General features: G+C 38.2%; 1 non-coding gene across 1 annotated transcript; it reads left to right on the forward strand.

The window, feature by feature from the left end:
- Nucleotides 1–12006: 12006 nt before the first annotated feature.
- Nucleotides 12007–12110, forward strand: LOC112699750 (small nucleolar RNA R71). The gene has a single exon (XR_003152690.1). It is a non-coding gene; the product is annotated as a small nucleolar RNA R71 (small nucleolar RNA).
- The last annotated feature ends 3780 nt before the right edge of the window (nt 12111–15890 follow it).

Raw genomic sequence — 15890 nt, forward strand, 5'->3', positions numbered from 1 at the left:
AAATTTCTAAAAGATTGGATCAATAAAAAGAGAAGTTGGAGTGAGAAGGAGACTGTAATGCTCACTGAAGAATGCAGTGCATTAATCAGAAAAGGACTCCCTCCCAAGCTTGAAGATCCTGTAGGTTTCTTCCTACCTTGCACCATTGGAAGTCTATTCATTAACAAGGAGATGTGTGACTTAGGAGCAAGCATAAATCTAATCCCATCCTCTTTAGTGAAAAAGCTTGGCAGAGGAGAGGTGAAGTCAATACAAATGTCCTTGGAATTGGTGGACCAATCAGTGGTATATGCGAAAGGGGTGATTGAAAACCTTTTAGTTAAGGTTGACAAGTTTATCTTTGCTACAGACTTTGTGATCTTGAATTCAGCAGAGAATGAGAATGACTCCATAATACTTGGTCGACCATTTTTGGACACTGCTAGAGCCATCGTAGATATAGAGTAGGGAGAGCTAACCCTCAGGATGCATGAGGAAAGCATTACCTTGAAAGTGTTTCCAGAATCACAAATTAATGAAGAAACAAGCAAGACAAGTAGTGACTGTCTTCCAAGGCAAGCAACCAACAACACAGTAGAGCAGAAGAATGAGCAGGTACAAGGAGAAGAAGGAATTCAAAAAGAAGCCGGGATGATAAACAAAAAGGGAGGTATCACAACCCAAGCCACTGTCAAGGAAGAAAGATCAACAAGAAAAAAAAAAGAAAAGCAAGAAGAAGGCTTACAAAGGGTGGAAGAATAAAAAAATCCCAACTGAAGGATTTTCCAAAGGTGACAAGGTGCAATTAGTATATTAACAGCTGGGAACAGAAGATCACTACACTGTCAACCAAGTACTCTCTCTTGAGCACATTGAAATTGAGCATCAAGGCACACAAAGGAAGATTACAGTGAGAGGGGACAAGCTCCGACATTTCAGCCATCAACCACCCTAAGGGGATCAATGTCAAGCTAGTGACAATAAAAGAGCGCTCCATGGGAGGCAACCCATGATTTAATATTCCTGCTGTTTAAATCCAATAAGCTATGATCACCTAGTATGATTTTGCATTCTCATTAACAGAATTGATAAACGCATGTATTGTTTTGAAGCATATGTTAGATTTCTAAGTTTGGTGTGCCTTAAGTCACATCTTGATTAGTTTTTCAAAGTATTATTGAAACATGTGCTTAGTCATCCTGATGAAGCATATGACCAAACACTAAGTTTGGTGTCGGCATATGTAACGATTTTCAGAGGATCATTTCTTGATCATGAAATCAAGATCATATATAGAGGGATCATGCATCATTACATTTTAGAACTCTATGATAGAAAAATTACATCTTATGATAAAGGTATCAATTGTAAGAAATTATCTACATTTTGCAATCATCTCTCAGCAAGAGACAAGTTTGGTGTTCGCCAAACCTTGGCTCATTTATTGAAAGACACGATTGATCCTTTATAAATAAGAAACAAAAATATTTTCTTCTTTATTGCAACACACTTACCACCGTACACAATTACATCCTAAGGCTAGCTTGTTTTGCTTTAATCAGGAAAAGAGATAGAGATAAAGACAAGAAGAAGAGGGGCCACAGCTATGACAAGCTAAGTGAGAAGTGATCACATGCCTAAAGAAGCGTGCCTCTTGGAAAGCGAAATCTACATGCATGCAACATTGGAAATCCAAATACATGCAAACAATGAGAAGAGAATCCTCGTCAAACTTCACTAGGGCATTGGTGCGCGAAATTGTGAACAATACTTTTCACAACTCTCATAATCCCCGGTCATGAACCCCAAGAACTTGGTGTTCAATACCATGGCTTCACAGCCAGCCAAGCTTTCAAAGAAAGCTTCGGTCCAAAACACTAGACATGGCCAAAGGCCAGCCAAGCCTTAGCAGATCACTGCTCCAAAAGCAAGATTGATAAAAATCAATAAGCTCTTTGTGATGATAAGTTGAAACCTCGGTCCAATGAGATTAGACATGGCTTCTCAGCCAGCCAGATTTCAACAATTCATCATGAAACTCTAGAATTCCTCTTCAAGAATTTCGAAAAAAATACCTAATCTAAGCAACAAGATGAACCTTCAGTTGTCCAAACTCAACAATCCTTGGCACTGATGTTACCAAAAGCTTGCTCAAAACTTGAACAATCCCCGGCAACGGCGCCAAAAACTTGGTGCGCGAAATTGTGAACAATACTTTTCACAACTCTCATAATCCCCGGTCATGAACCCCAAGAACTTGGTGTTCAATACCATGGCATTACACAACTTCGCACAACTAACCAGCAAGTGCACTGGGTCGTCCAAGTAATAAACCTTACGCGAGTAAGGGTCGATCCCACGGAGATTGTTAGTATGAAGCAAGCTATGGTCATCTTGTAAATCTTAGTCAGGCAAACTCAAATGGATGTATGATGATGAACGAAATAAACATAAAGGTAAAGATAGAGATACTTATGTAATTCATTGGTAGGAACTTCAGATAAGCGCATGAAGATGCCTTCCCTTCCGTCTCTCTGCTTTCCTACTGTCTTCATCCAATCCTTCTTACTCCTTTCCATGGCAAGCTCATGTAGGGTTTCACCATTGTCAGTGGCTACCTCCCATCCTCTCAGTGAAAACGTCGCCTATGCTCTGTCACAGCATGGGTAATCATCTGTCGGTTCTCGGTCAGGCCGGAATAGAATCCATCGATTCTTTTGCGTCTGTCACTAACGCCCCGCCTGCTAGGAGTTTGAAGCACGTCACAGTCATTCAATCATTGAATCCTACTCAGAATACCACAGACAAGGTTAGACCTTCCGGATTCTCTTGAATGCCGCCATCAGTTCTAGCCTATACCACGAAGACTCTGATCTCACGGAATGGTTGGCTCGTTTGTCAGACGAGCACTCGGTTGTCAGGCGATCAACCATGCATCGTGCAATCAGGAATCCAAGAGATATTCACCCAATCGAATGTAGAACGGAGGTGGTTGTCAGTCACACGTTCATAGGTGAGAATGATGATGAGTGTCATGGATCATCACATTCATCAAGTTGAAGAACAAGTGATATCTTAGAACAAGAACAAGCGGAATTGAATGGAAGAACAATAGTAATTGCATTAATACTCGAGGTACAGCAGAGCTCCACACCTTAATCTATGGTGTGTAGAAACTCCACCGTTGAAAATACATAAGAACAAGGTCTAGGCATGGCCGAATGGCCAGCCTCCCAGTGATCTAAGATAGCATAAAAATGAAGATAGCTACCAAAGTCCTCATATACAATAGTAAAAGGTCCTACTTATAGAGAACTAGTAGCCTAAGGTTTACAGAAATGAGTAAATGACATAAAAATCCACTTCCGGGCCCACTTGGTGTGTGCTTGGGCTGAGCAATGAAGCATTTTCGTGTAGAGACTCTTCTTGGAGTTAAACGCCAGCTTTAGTGCCAGTTTGGGCGTTTAACTCCCATTTGGGTGCCAGTTCCAGCGTTTAACGCTGGGATTTCTGAGGGTGACTTTGAACGCCGGTTTGGGCCATCAAATCTTGGATAAAGTATGGACTATCATATATTGCTGGAAAGCCCAGGATGTCTACTTTCCAACGCCGTTGAGAGCGCGCCAATTGGGCTTCTGTAGCTCCAGAAAATTCACTTCGAGTGCAGGGAGGTCAGAATCCAACAGCATCTGCAGTCCTTTTTAGTCTCTGAATCAGATTTTTGCTCAGGTCCCTCAATTTCAGCCAGAAAATACCTGAAATCACAGAAAAACACACAAACTCATAGTAAAGTCCAGAAAAGTGAATTTTAACTAAAAACTAATAAAAATATACTAAAAACTAACTATATCATACCAAAAACATACTAAAAACAATGCCAAAAAGCGTACAAATTATCCGCTCATCAGGCATGCAGACCATTCATTCCAAGAGTCCTCTTTATTGTTCAACTCAATCCTCACCCTTCATGGTCATCAACGAACCCCCCTCATTCACTATGGTTTTGTTAGAAAACTTGAAGGCCTTTCCTATAAGTAGCCGTTGGCATTATATGGCTTATACATTCATACAAGCCACAAAATATAAGGCCAACAATCCCCCTTTCTATCACAACAAAGCTGGAGTGATCTTTGAAGATGAGGACATAGAAAAAGTGAAAAAAGGGAAAGGAATCACAAAGAGGAGCATGGAAGGGATGAATGAAGAAGATGATCACGAGGGGTGGTAGCTCCCAGACAAAGAAGGTCACAAAGAGAGGAAGGACAAGAGCAAGCTCATGGTGCCATAGGCATGAGTCAACTACAAAAAGCAATTGAAGAGCTATCTCAGCAACTCATGCAAGCACAACAAGAGGAATATCCAGAGCGCCAGGAGCAATACTTGAGGGATAAAGAGGAACGAGAAGCTTGGTAGCGTCAAATGGAGGAGAAGCAAGAGAGCTGGCAACAATAAATGATGACTCAACAGCAAGAGTTTCAAGCAAAGATTCTTGAAGGACAAAAGGAGCAATACAAAGAATTTCGAGACTCATATGATAAACTGTACTTTAGTCAAGCTAAAGCAGGGGAATATAGTTACAACCTGTATCAGTGGAAGAACATTCATCATACTATGGGAGAAGTTAGACATGTGCAACAAGTAGAGAGTGATGAAAATATAAGAGCAAGGTTGGAGTACTTGACCCAAAATTTGCCAGCACTAAATCCACAAATCAAACCATTTGAGCAGTGCCAAGAATTTAGAGACAGGCAGCAAGCAAGGTCTCATCATTATACAGAAGTAACATTTAACAGATTGGAAGAATTTGGCCTCTCAAGACTCTTAGATTCTGTCTGGGATAGAAGATGCCCTGGTGAAGAAGCCCAAGATTATTCTAAGCTAGGGAAGAGAAAGAAAAAGAAGGGAGAATCAAGCAGAAGCCACAACCATTAGAAGGTGGTAAAGTTCTTTCATACTTTTAATAAGGAGATGCATGTTTGAGACATGATATGCCTCCACTGTCCATTTTCTTTGATTTCATTATCCTGCACTTTTATATGTTCAATAAGTAGATAGAAAAATAAACTGCATAATGTTTGTCATCCATTACTTAGCTTTGAATTTTGTTTTGTTTCCCTTGATGTTTGAATAAAAGAGAGCTGTCTGACTTAGGAAAGTAATTGTTCAATGTTGTAGAAGTTAGAATGAAAGTTAGTGGTGGTATGTCTTTGATTCAATTGTTAGCTCATAGAATAATTGCTGCATAATGAGATGTTACTTGAAGCTTAAGCTAGTTTGCTGCTATGATCCTTCAATTAATGAAAGTCCCTTGCAAATAAATCAAAACAAAAAGAAAGAAAAGAGAAAAAAACCAAAAGTTGGCAAAGAAACAAATAATAAGGCTAGACACCAATAGCTTGGACCCTAGGACATATGCCTGTGATTTTTTTGTACTAGGATATGCTTGGACAAGTAAGTTCTAAGGAGTATTTCAAAACTTGGTCACTTAGATCAACTGATTTGGGATTGCCAAATGAAATTCCACAATAAAGAACAACCTAGCTACAAAACATTTAGTTATCCAAAGAGATGCTGGGCATCAATGATCCTAGGAAGAAAAAGGTGAGACATGTGTCTGTGGTGAAGAAATGTTGAGTGAAATTAAGCCAAAGGCCACTGCAACATTTGCCACCAAGCTTTCAATAAGCAATAAGCTCTCTAATGCAAAAGAAAGAAGAAAAAACTAACAAGGGAAATAAGCAAAAAGTAAGGTATTGTAGTAGCAACCTTGGTGAACCCTTTAGGAGACATTGTTTGTTTTGACAGCAAGTAATAAATGAACTACTATTGATCTGCATAAAACCCCATAAACCAAATTCAACTATCTGCCTAATAAGGACATATATACTTCTCTATTTCATTCTATCTTCTCTTATGTTTAGTGCTTGCTTGGGGACAAACAAGATTTAACTTTGGTGTTGTGATGACAAGTCATCATATGCCTATTTTTCAAGCTAATTTCACTTATTTCACTAGTTTTTATGCACTTTCTTGCATTCTAAGTTAGTAATTTGGAATGGAAATGCATGGTTTCTTTGAATCAAACAACCACCATTTAATTGATGCTAAATCATGAGGTTTAAGCTAAATTTAATTGTATTTTAATGATTTATAAACCTTGTGAATTTGGTGATACTTTGATTGGTTGTTTTGATTATTTGTAGGTGAAGAAAAGAAGAAAATAAGAAAGTGTGGCTTAAGAAGCGTGACTCAATGAAGAAGAAAGTGTGGCAAAGAAAATGAGGAAGCGTGATGCATGGAAGGTGGAAGCACACTGCTCTCCTCAAGAGCACAATGCTCTCCAAGGGAGCACAACAATGAACCAAGCATGCAAAGCTTCAATGCTCTGTCTTCCCTTGAGAGCGGAGCACAAACTTAAGCCAAGAAACAAGGAAGAGCAGAACATTACTCTGCTCTCCTTGAGAGGATTATTGGGTTCCATCCAAAACAATTCAAAGAAAAAAGGTTTGCCAATGCTCTCCCCAAGGATCGAACCAAGTACCTAAGGGAGGAAGGGGAGCGCTACTCACAAGGAAAATAAGCCACATTTGGCCAAAATGCCACCTCCAAGGATCGAACACAGCACCTTGAGGAAGCAAGGAGCAAGGCACTACAAGAAACCAAGGAAACTTGCACCAAAAAGCCACCCAGCAAGTCTCAAACTTGGGACCTCCCCTTGGAAGCACTACTGCTCTGCTCACAAGGAGAGCAGAGCACTACTCCTTGGTGCAACACGCGCATCAGCGCGCATCACAGCACGGGAAGGGAGGCAAGGCGCGTGCAAGACGCACACTGCTCCGCTCTCCCCAAGAGCAGGGCAGTCCCCTGTTGCTTCTTACAAACCTTGGCACGCAACAAGGATCCCCACACAAAGCTTCAATGCTCCGCTCTCCACAAGAGCAGGGCATCCTCTTGGAGCAAAACTTGGGCTAAATTCACTTAAAAATCCAATTTAATTCAATTCTTCACCCATCTTTCAAGCCCACTCAAAATTCTTAGATCTAAAATAGAAAGTGTATAAATAGGTGTTAGTTAGGATTAGAGAGGAGCTTACTTTCATTTTTAATTTTCATCTTTTGTCAACTTTAGAGCTCACTCTTCATTTTCTGCTTTTGAACTTTTGGTTTTCACTTTTCATTTTCTGTTTTCTGCAATTGGCTTGAGAATTGGAAGAGAGAATTCACTTCTTCTTCTTCTGATCTTTTTGTTTTCTTTACTGGGTTTTGTTTAAGTCTTAAGTGTGTAGAATTGAGGAACTTCTGTCTCAATCTCCATTTAAGATATCTTTGATTCTCCTACTGCAGAATTGAGTTGAATTCAATTTCTTTTACTGTTTCAATCTTCAATTTCTCTTTAATTGCTTTGTGACTTTGGATCAAGGAAGGATTTGAGATCTATACTTGCTTTCTAGTCTCTTCCACTCCTGAGATCTTCAACCATCTTTTAATTTGTTGCAATTAAGCACGAGTCATTTTCTATTTTATGTTTCAAAGCATTTTATCCTTACTTTTTGAGATCTGTTTCAATTCAATTCATCTTCTACTCTTCTGTTTAATGCAATTTACTTCTGCTTGTTTAAATTTTGCAATCCCAGTCCCTCAATCCCTTTATCATTCAAGCAATTTATATTTCTTGCACTCTAAGTTACCGTAATTTACATTTCTTGCACTTTAAGTTTCAGTCATTTAATTTCTTGTTCTTTAAGATTCAACACCTTTACTTTCAGTTCTCTTTAATTTCTGCAATTCATCCCTCTCCCTTTGCATTTCTTGTAATTTACCTTCTGTCTGCTACAAATCACTCAATCAATCCTTGTTTTCTTGACTAAATCAATCACTAAACTAAAATTGCTCAATCCTTTAATCCCTGTGGGATCGACCTTACTCATGTGAGTTATTATTACTTGATGCGACTCAGTACACTTGCCGGTGAGTTTTGTGTTGGATTGTTTTCCACACATCACTCATCACAATACCAAACTTAAATTGTTGCTTGTCCCCAAGTAACTGAAAATCAAATAGGATAAAAAGAAGAGAATATACTATAAATCTCAAAATATCAATGAATATTAGTTCTAATTAGATGAGTGGGACTTGTAGCTTTTTGCTTCTGAATAGTTTTGGCATCTCACTTTATCCTTTGAAGTTTAGAATGATTGGCATCTCTAAGAATTTAGAGTTCAGATAGTGTTATTAATTCTCCTAGTTAAGTATGTTGATTCTTGAACACAGCTACTTTATGAGCCTTGGTCGTGGCCCTAAGAACTTTGTTTTCCAGTATTACCACCGGATACATAAATGCCACAGACACATGACTGGGTGAACCTTTTCAGATTGTGACTCAGCTTTGCTAAAGTCCCCAGTTAGAGGTGTCCAGAGCTCTTAAGCACACTCTTTTTGCTTTGGATCACGACTTTAACCACTCAGTCTCAAGCTTTTCACTTGGACCTGCATGCCACAAGCACATGGTTAGGGACAGCTTTATTTAGCCACTTAGGCCTGGATTTTATTTCCTTGGGCCATCATATCCATTGATGCTCAAAGCCTTGGATCCTTTTTACCCTTGCCTTTTGGTTTTAAGGGCTATTGGCTTTTTCTGCTTGCTTTTTTCTTTTTCTTTCTTTACAATTTTTTTTCACAAGCTTTATTCTTCACTACTTTTTCTTGCTTCAAGAATCAATTTTATGATTTTTCAGATCATCAATAACATTTCTCTTTTTCATCATTCTTTTAAGAGCCAACAATTTTAACATTCATAAACAACAAGATCAAAAATATGCACTGTTCAAGCATTCATTCAGAAAACAAAAGTATTGTCACCACATCAATATAATTAAACTAATTTCAAGGATGAATTCAAAACTCATGTACTTCTTGTTCTTTTGTATTTGAAACATTTTTCATTTAAGAAAGGTGAAGGATTCATGGAATTATTGATAGCCTTAAGACATAGACACTAGACACTAATGATCATGTAATAAAGACACAAATATAGACAAACATGAAGCTCATAAACCGAAAAAAATAGAGAGATAAGAACAAGGAAGTTAAGGAATGAGTCCACCTTAGTGATGGTGGCGCCTTCTCCTTGAAGGACCAATGGTGTTCTTGAGCTCCTCTATGTCTCTTCCTTGCCTTTGTTGCTTGATCCCTAGTGATTTTGGTGCTCCTATCCTTAGTTGCTCCCAATAATTGTGTGGAGGAAAATGTATCCCCTGAGGTATCTCAGGGATTTCTTGATGAGGGAATTCCTCATGATCTTGTTGAGGTCCATGAGTGGGCTCTCTTGATGTGCAGTCAAATGCTCTATTATTGAGCTATGGACTCTTTGAGACGAATCTCTCCATCTCCCATGACTCGGAGGTGGAAGCTTTTGTCTTCTCTTTGCTCTTTCTTGAGGTTTCTCTGGCCTTAGGTGCCATCAATGGTAATGGAAAAACAAAAAAGCTATGCTTTTACCACGCCAAACCAAGAATGTTGCTCGTCCTCGAGCAAAGAAAAGAAAGAATAGAAGAAGAAGAAGATATGGAGGAGAGGGAGAGATGTGTGGGTTTCGGCCAAGGAAGAGAAGAGAAGGTAGTGATATGTGAAAAAGAAGAAGGATAGAGGGGTTTATATAGTGGAGGGAGAGGGGTTAGGGTTCAGTCATTTAGGGTGGGTTTGGGTGGGAAAGAGATTTTGAATTTGAAGGTAGGTGGGGTTTATGCGGAAGAGTGGATGGATGTGAGTGGTGAAGAGGTGATGGGGAAGAGTGATTGAGGTGATTGGTGAATGATGTTTGGGGAAGAGTGTTATGAAAAGGTGTGAGAGAGAGGGAGAAGGAAGGTGGGGATCCTGTGGGGTCCACAGATCCTGAGATGTCAAGGATTTCTCATCCCTGCACCCTTTAGGCGTGTAAAATGCCCTTTGTATGCAATCTTGGCATTTAACCCAGACTGCAGCATGTTTCTGGCGTTAAATGCCACTTCCATGCTTGTTTTGGGCATTCAACGCCAATCTACAGCATGTTTCTGCCGTTTAACACCAGCTTCATGCTCTGTTCTGGCATTGAACGCCAGCTAGATGCTCCTTACTGGTATTTAAACGCCAGTAAGCTCTTCCTCCAGGGTGTGCTTTTTCTTTTACAGTTTTTTATTCTGTTTTTAATTTTTGTAATTATTTTGTGACTCCACATGATCATAAACTTAATAAAATATAAAAGAACAATAGAAATATAGATAAATAAAAATTGGGTTGCCTCCCAATAAGCACTTCTTTAATGTCAATTTCTTGACAGTGAGCTCTCATGGAGCTTCACAGATGTTCAGAGCATTGTTGGGACCTCCCAACACCAAACTTAGAGTTTGAATGTGGGGGTTCAACACCAAACTTAGAGTTTGGTTGTGGCCTCCCAACACCAAACTTAGAGTTTGATTGTGGGGGCTTTGTTTGACTCTGTATTGAGAGAAGCTTTTGATGCTTCCTCTCCATGTTTATAGAAGGATAACCTTGAGCTTTAAACACAAGGTAGTCCCCATTCAATTGAAGGACTAGTTCGCCTCTGTCAACATCAATCACAGCTTTTGCTGTGGCTAGGAAGGGTCTTCCAAGACTGATGGATTCATTCTCATCCTTCCCAATGTCTAAGATTATGAAATCAGCAAGGATGTAAAGGCCTTTAACCTTTACCAACACGTCCTCTACCAATCCATAAGCTTGTTTTATTGATTTGTCTGCCATATCTAATGAGATTCTTGCAGCTTGTACCTCAAAGATCCCTAGTTTCTCCATTACAGAGAGTGGCATAAGATTTATACCTGACCCCAGGTCACATAGAGCCTTCTCAAAGGTCATGGTGCCTATGGTACAGGATATCAAGAATTTACCAGGATCTTGTTTCTTTTTGAGGTAGAGTTTGCTAAACCCATGTATCTAGTTCACTAATGAGCAAGGGAGGTTCACCTTCCCAAGTCTCATTACAAAACAACATGGCATTCAGCTTCATGATGGGTCCTATATATTGAGCAACTTGCTCTTCAGTTACATCTTCATCCTCTTCAGAGGAAGAATAGTTCTCAGAGCTCATAAATGGTAAAAGGAGGTTCAATGGAATCTCTATGGTCTCTAGGTGAGCCTCAGATTCCTTAGGTTCCTCAGTTTGGAACTCCTTTTTGTTCAGAGGACGTCCCACGAGGTCTTCCTCATTGGGATTCACGTCCTTCTCCTCCTTTGTGCATTTGGCCATTTTGATTATATCAATGGCCTTGTACTCTCGTTTTGGATTCTCTTCTGTATTGCTTGGGAGAGTACTAGGTGGAGTTTCAGTGATTTTCTTACTCAGCTGACCCACTTGTGCCTCCAAGTTTCTAATGGAGGACTTGTTTCGCTCATGAAACTTAAAGTGGCCTTAGATAGATCATATACTATGTTTGCTAAGCTAGAAGGGCTCTGCTTAGAATTCTCTGTCTGTTGCTGAGAAGATGATAGAAAAGGCTTGCTATTGCTAAGCCTGTTTCTTCCACCATTATTAAAGCCTTGTTGAGGCTTTTGTTGATCCTTCCATGAAAAATTTGGATGATTTCTCCATGAGGAATTATAGGTGTTCCCATAGGGTTCACCCATGTAATTCACCTCTACCATTGCAGGGTTCTCAGGATCATAAGCTTCTTCTTCAGATGATGCCTCTTTAGTACTGTTGGATGCATTTCGCCATCTATTCAGACTCTGAGAAATCATGTTGACTTGCTGAGTCAACATTTTGTTCTGAGCCAATATGGCATTCAGAGCATCAATTTCAAGAACTCCCTTCTTTTGAGGCGTCCCATTATTCACAGGATTCCTTTCAGAAGTGTACATGAACTGGTTATTTGCAACCATGTTAATGAGTTCTTGAGCTTCTGCAGGCGTTTTCTTTAGGTGAATGGATCTACTTGCAAAATGGTCCAGTGACATCTTAGAAAGCTCAGATAGACCATCATACAATATATCTAAAATGGTCCACTCTGAAAGCATGCCAGAAGGACACTTTTTGGTCAACTGTTTGTATCTTTCCCAAGCTTCATAGAGGGATTCACCATCTTTTTGCTTGAAGGTCTGAACATCCACTCTAAGCTTGCTTAGCTTTTGAGGAGGAAAGAACTTGGCCAAGAAGGCCGTGACCAGCATATCCCAAGAGTCTAGGCTATCTTTAGGTTGTGAGTCCAACCATGTTCTAGCTCTGTCTCTTACAGCAAAAGGGAAAAGCATGAGCCTGTAGACTTCAGAATCTACTCCATTAGTCTTAACAGTATCACAGATCTGTAAGAATTCAGTTAAAAACTGATAGGGATCTTCTGATGGAAGTCTATGGAACTTGCAGTTTTATTGCATCAGAGCAACTAGTTGAGGCTTTAGCTCAAAATTTTTTGCTCCAATGGCAGGGATTGAGATACTTCTTCCGTAAAAATTGGAAGTAGGTGTAGTATAATCACCAAGCATCCTCCTTGCGCCTCCACCATTGTTATTAGGTTCGGCTATGTCTCTCTCTTTTTCGAGATTCTCTGTAAGGTTTTCTCTGAATTGTTGTGCTTTAGCTTCTCTTAGCTTCTTCTTCAGAGTCCTTTTAGGTTCAGGATCTGCTTCAACATGAATGTCCTTGTCCTTGCTCCTGCTCATATGAAAAAGAAGAGAACAGAAAAGAAGAGGAATCCTTTATGTCACAGTATAGAGATTCCTTTATGTCAGTAGAAGAAGAAAAGAATAGAAGAATGAGAAGAGGAAAATTTGAACACAGAGGAGAAGATAGGGTTCGAATTTTAAGATGAAAAAAAGTGTTAGTAAATGAATAAATAAATAGAAGAAGATGAGAGGGAGAGGAAATTTCGAAAATTATTTTTGAAAAAAGGTTAGTGATTTTCGAAAATTAAGAGAGGAAATAAAATTGAAATTAAAATTTGAAACAATTAGCTGATTAAAAGAATTTTGAAAAAGAGGGAGGTAATTTTCGAAAATTAGAGAGAGGAAAGTAGTTAGGTGGTTTTAAAAAAGATAAGAAATAAACAAAAAGTCACTTAGTTGAAAAAGATATGAAAATCAATTTTGAAAAGATAAAAAGTTTAAAAAGATTTTAAAATTGATTTTGAAAAAGATATGATTGAAAAAGATATTTTGGAAAAGATTTGATTTTTTAAAATTAAAATTGAGTACTTGACTAACAAGAAACTAAAAGATATGACTCTAGAATTTAAAGATTAAACATTTCTTAACAAAAAAGTAACAAACTTCAAATTTTTTAATCAATCACATTAATTGTTAGTAAAGTTTTTGAAATTTTGAAATAAAGATGAGAAAAAGATTTTGAAAATCAAATAAGAAAAATTTCAAAAAATAATAAGAAAAATAAAAAAGATTTGATTTTTTAAAAAAGATTTTGAAAAGATAAGATTTTTAAAATTGAAATCTTGACTTGACTAACAAGAAACAACTTATTTTAAAAAATTTTGACTAAGTCAACCCAAAGATTTCAAAAATTATGAGTAAAACAAGGAACAGATAATTTTTTGCTTTTTGAATTTTTAATAATGAGAGAGAAAAACACAAAAATGACTCACAACATGAAAATTATGAATCAAAACACATGATGCATGCAAGAACACTATGAATGTCAAGATGAACACCAAGAACACTTTGAAGATCAAGATGAACATCAAGACTTATTTTTTTGAAAAATTTTCAAGAAAAGAAAAACATGCAAGACACCAAACTTAGAAATTTTCAATGCTTAGATACTATGAATGCAAAAATGCATATGAAAAACACAAAACAAGAAAATTTAAAGATCAAACAAGAAGACTTGTCAAGAACAACTTGAATCATGAAGAACACCATCCATGAGTTTTTCAAAAAATGCACAAATTTTAAAAACATGCAATTGACACTAAACTTAAAAATTGACACTAGACTCAAACAAGAAACACAAAAATATTTTTGATTTTTATGATTTTATGAATTTTTTGGTTTTTTCGAAAATAAATTTTGGGAAAACGAAAAAGAAGAAAAATTTTGAAAGATTTTTCAAAACTTTTTTAAAACAAAATAAGAAGAAAATTACCTAATCTGAGCAACAAGATGAACCGTTAGTTGTCCAAACTCGAACAATCCCCGGCAACGGCGCCAAAAACTTGGTGCGCGTAAATTGTGATCATCAACAATGGCGCCAATAGACTTGGAGCTCTCAAACGTGAATCACACTTTGTCACAACTTCGCACAACTAACCAGCAAGTGCACTAGGTCGTCCAAGTAATACCTTACGTAAGTAAAGGTCGATCCCACGGAGATTGTTGGTATGAAGCAAGCTATGGTCATCTTCTAAATCTCAGTTAGGCGGATTTAAATGGTTATATTAGTTTTCGAATATAATAATAAATAAAGCATAAAATAAGGATAGAAATACTTATGTAAATCATTGGTGGGAATTTCAGATAAGTGTATGGAGACGCTTTGTTCCTGTTGAATCTCTGCTTTCCTACTGCCTTCATCCAATCCTTCATATTCCTTTCTATGGCAAGTTGTATGTAGGGCATCACCGTTGTCAATGGCTACTTCACATCCTCTCAGTGAAAATGGTCCAAATGCTCTGTCACAGCAAGGCTAATCATCTGTCGGTTCTCGATCATGTCGGAATAGAATCCATTGATTCTTTTGCGTCTGTCACTACACCCAATAATCACGAGTTTGAAGCTCGTCACAGTCATTCAATCCTTGAATCCTACTCAGAATACCACAGACAAGGTTTAGACTTTCCGAATTCTCAAGAATGGCCGACAATGGGTTTTAGCCTATACCACAAAGATTCTGATTAAGGAATCCAAGAGATATGCGCTCGATCTAAAGTAGAATGTGAGTGGTTGTCAGGCACGCGTTCATAGGTGAGAATGATGATGAGTGTCACGGATCATCACATTCATCATGTTGAAGTGAAACAAATATCTTAGAATAAGGATAAGCTGAATTGAATAGAAAATAGTAGTAATTGCATTAATACTCAAGGTACAGCAGAGCTCCACACCTTAATCTATGGTGTGTAGAAACTCCACCGTTGAAAATACATAAGTAATAGAGGTCCAGGCATGGCCGAATGGCCAGCCCCCATGAATGTGATCAATAGTCTCCTAAGATGAACAATAGATTAAAACTGAGACCAAAGATGTCTAATACAATAGTAAATATCCTATTTATACTAAACTAGCCACTAGGGTTTACAGAGATAAGTAATTGATATAGAAATCCACTTCCGGGGCCCACTTGGTGTGTGCTTGGGTTGAGCTTGAGCTTTACACGTACAGAGGCTTCTCTTGGAGTTAAACACCAAGTTGTAACGTGTTTTTGGCGTTTAACTCTGGTTTGTGACGTGTTTCTGGCGTTTTACTCCAGAATGCAGCATGGAACTGGCGTTGAATGCCAGTTTGCTTCATCTAAACTCAAATAAAGTATGGATTATTATATATTACTGAAAAGCTCTGGATGTCTACTTTCCAAAGCCTTTGAGAGCGCGCCATTTAGAGTCCTATAGCTCCAAAAAATCCATTTCGAGTGCAGGGAGGTTAGAATCCAAAAACATTAGCAGTCCTTTGTCATCCTCCTATCAGATTTTTGCTCAGGTCCCTCAATTTCAGCTAGAAAATACCTCAAATCATAGAAAAACACACAAACTCATAGTAAAGTCTAGAAATGTGAATTTTGAATAAAAACTAATAAAAACATCCCTAAAAGTAGCTAGATCCTACTAAAAACTACCTAAAAACAATGCTAAACAGCGTATAAATTATCCGCTCATCACGCGTCGTTTTGGTGAAATCCCTAGTCACGCGTACGCGTTAGTCATGCATACACGTCACTTGTCCTTTGCGCTAATC

Source organism: Arachis hypogaea, chromosome 6, assembly GCF_003086295.3.
Source record: "Arachis hypogaea cultivar Tifrunner chromosome 6, arahy.Tifrunner.gnm2.J5K5, whole genome shotgun sequence".
NCBI classification, from domain to species: Eukaryota; Viridiplantae; Streptophyta; class Magnoliopsida; order Fabales; family Fabaceae; genus Arachis; species Arachis hypogaea.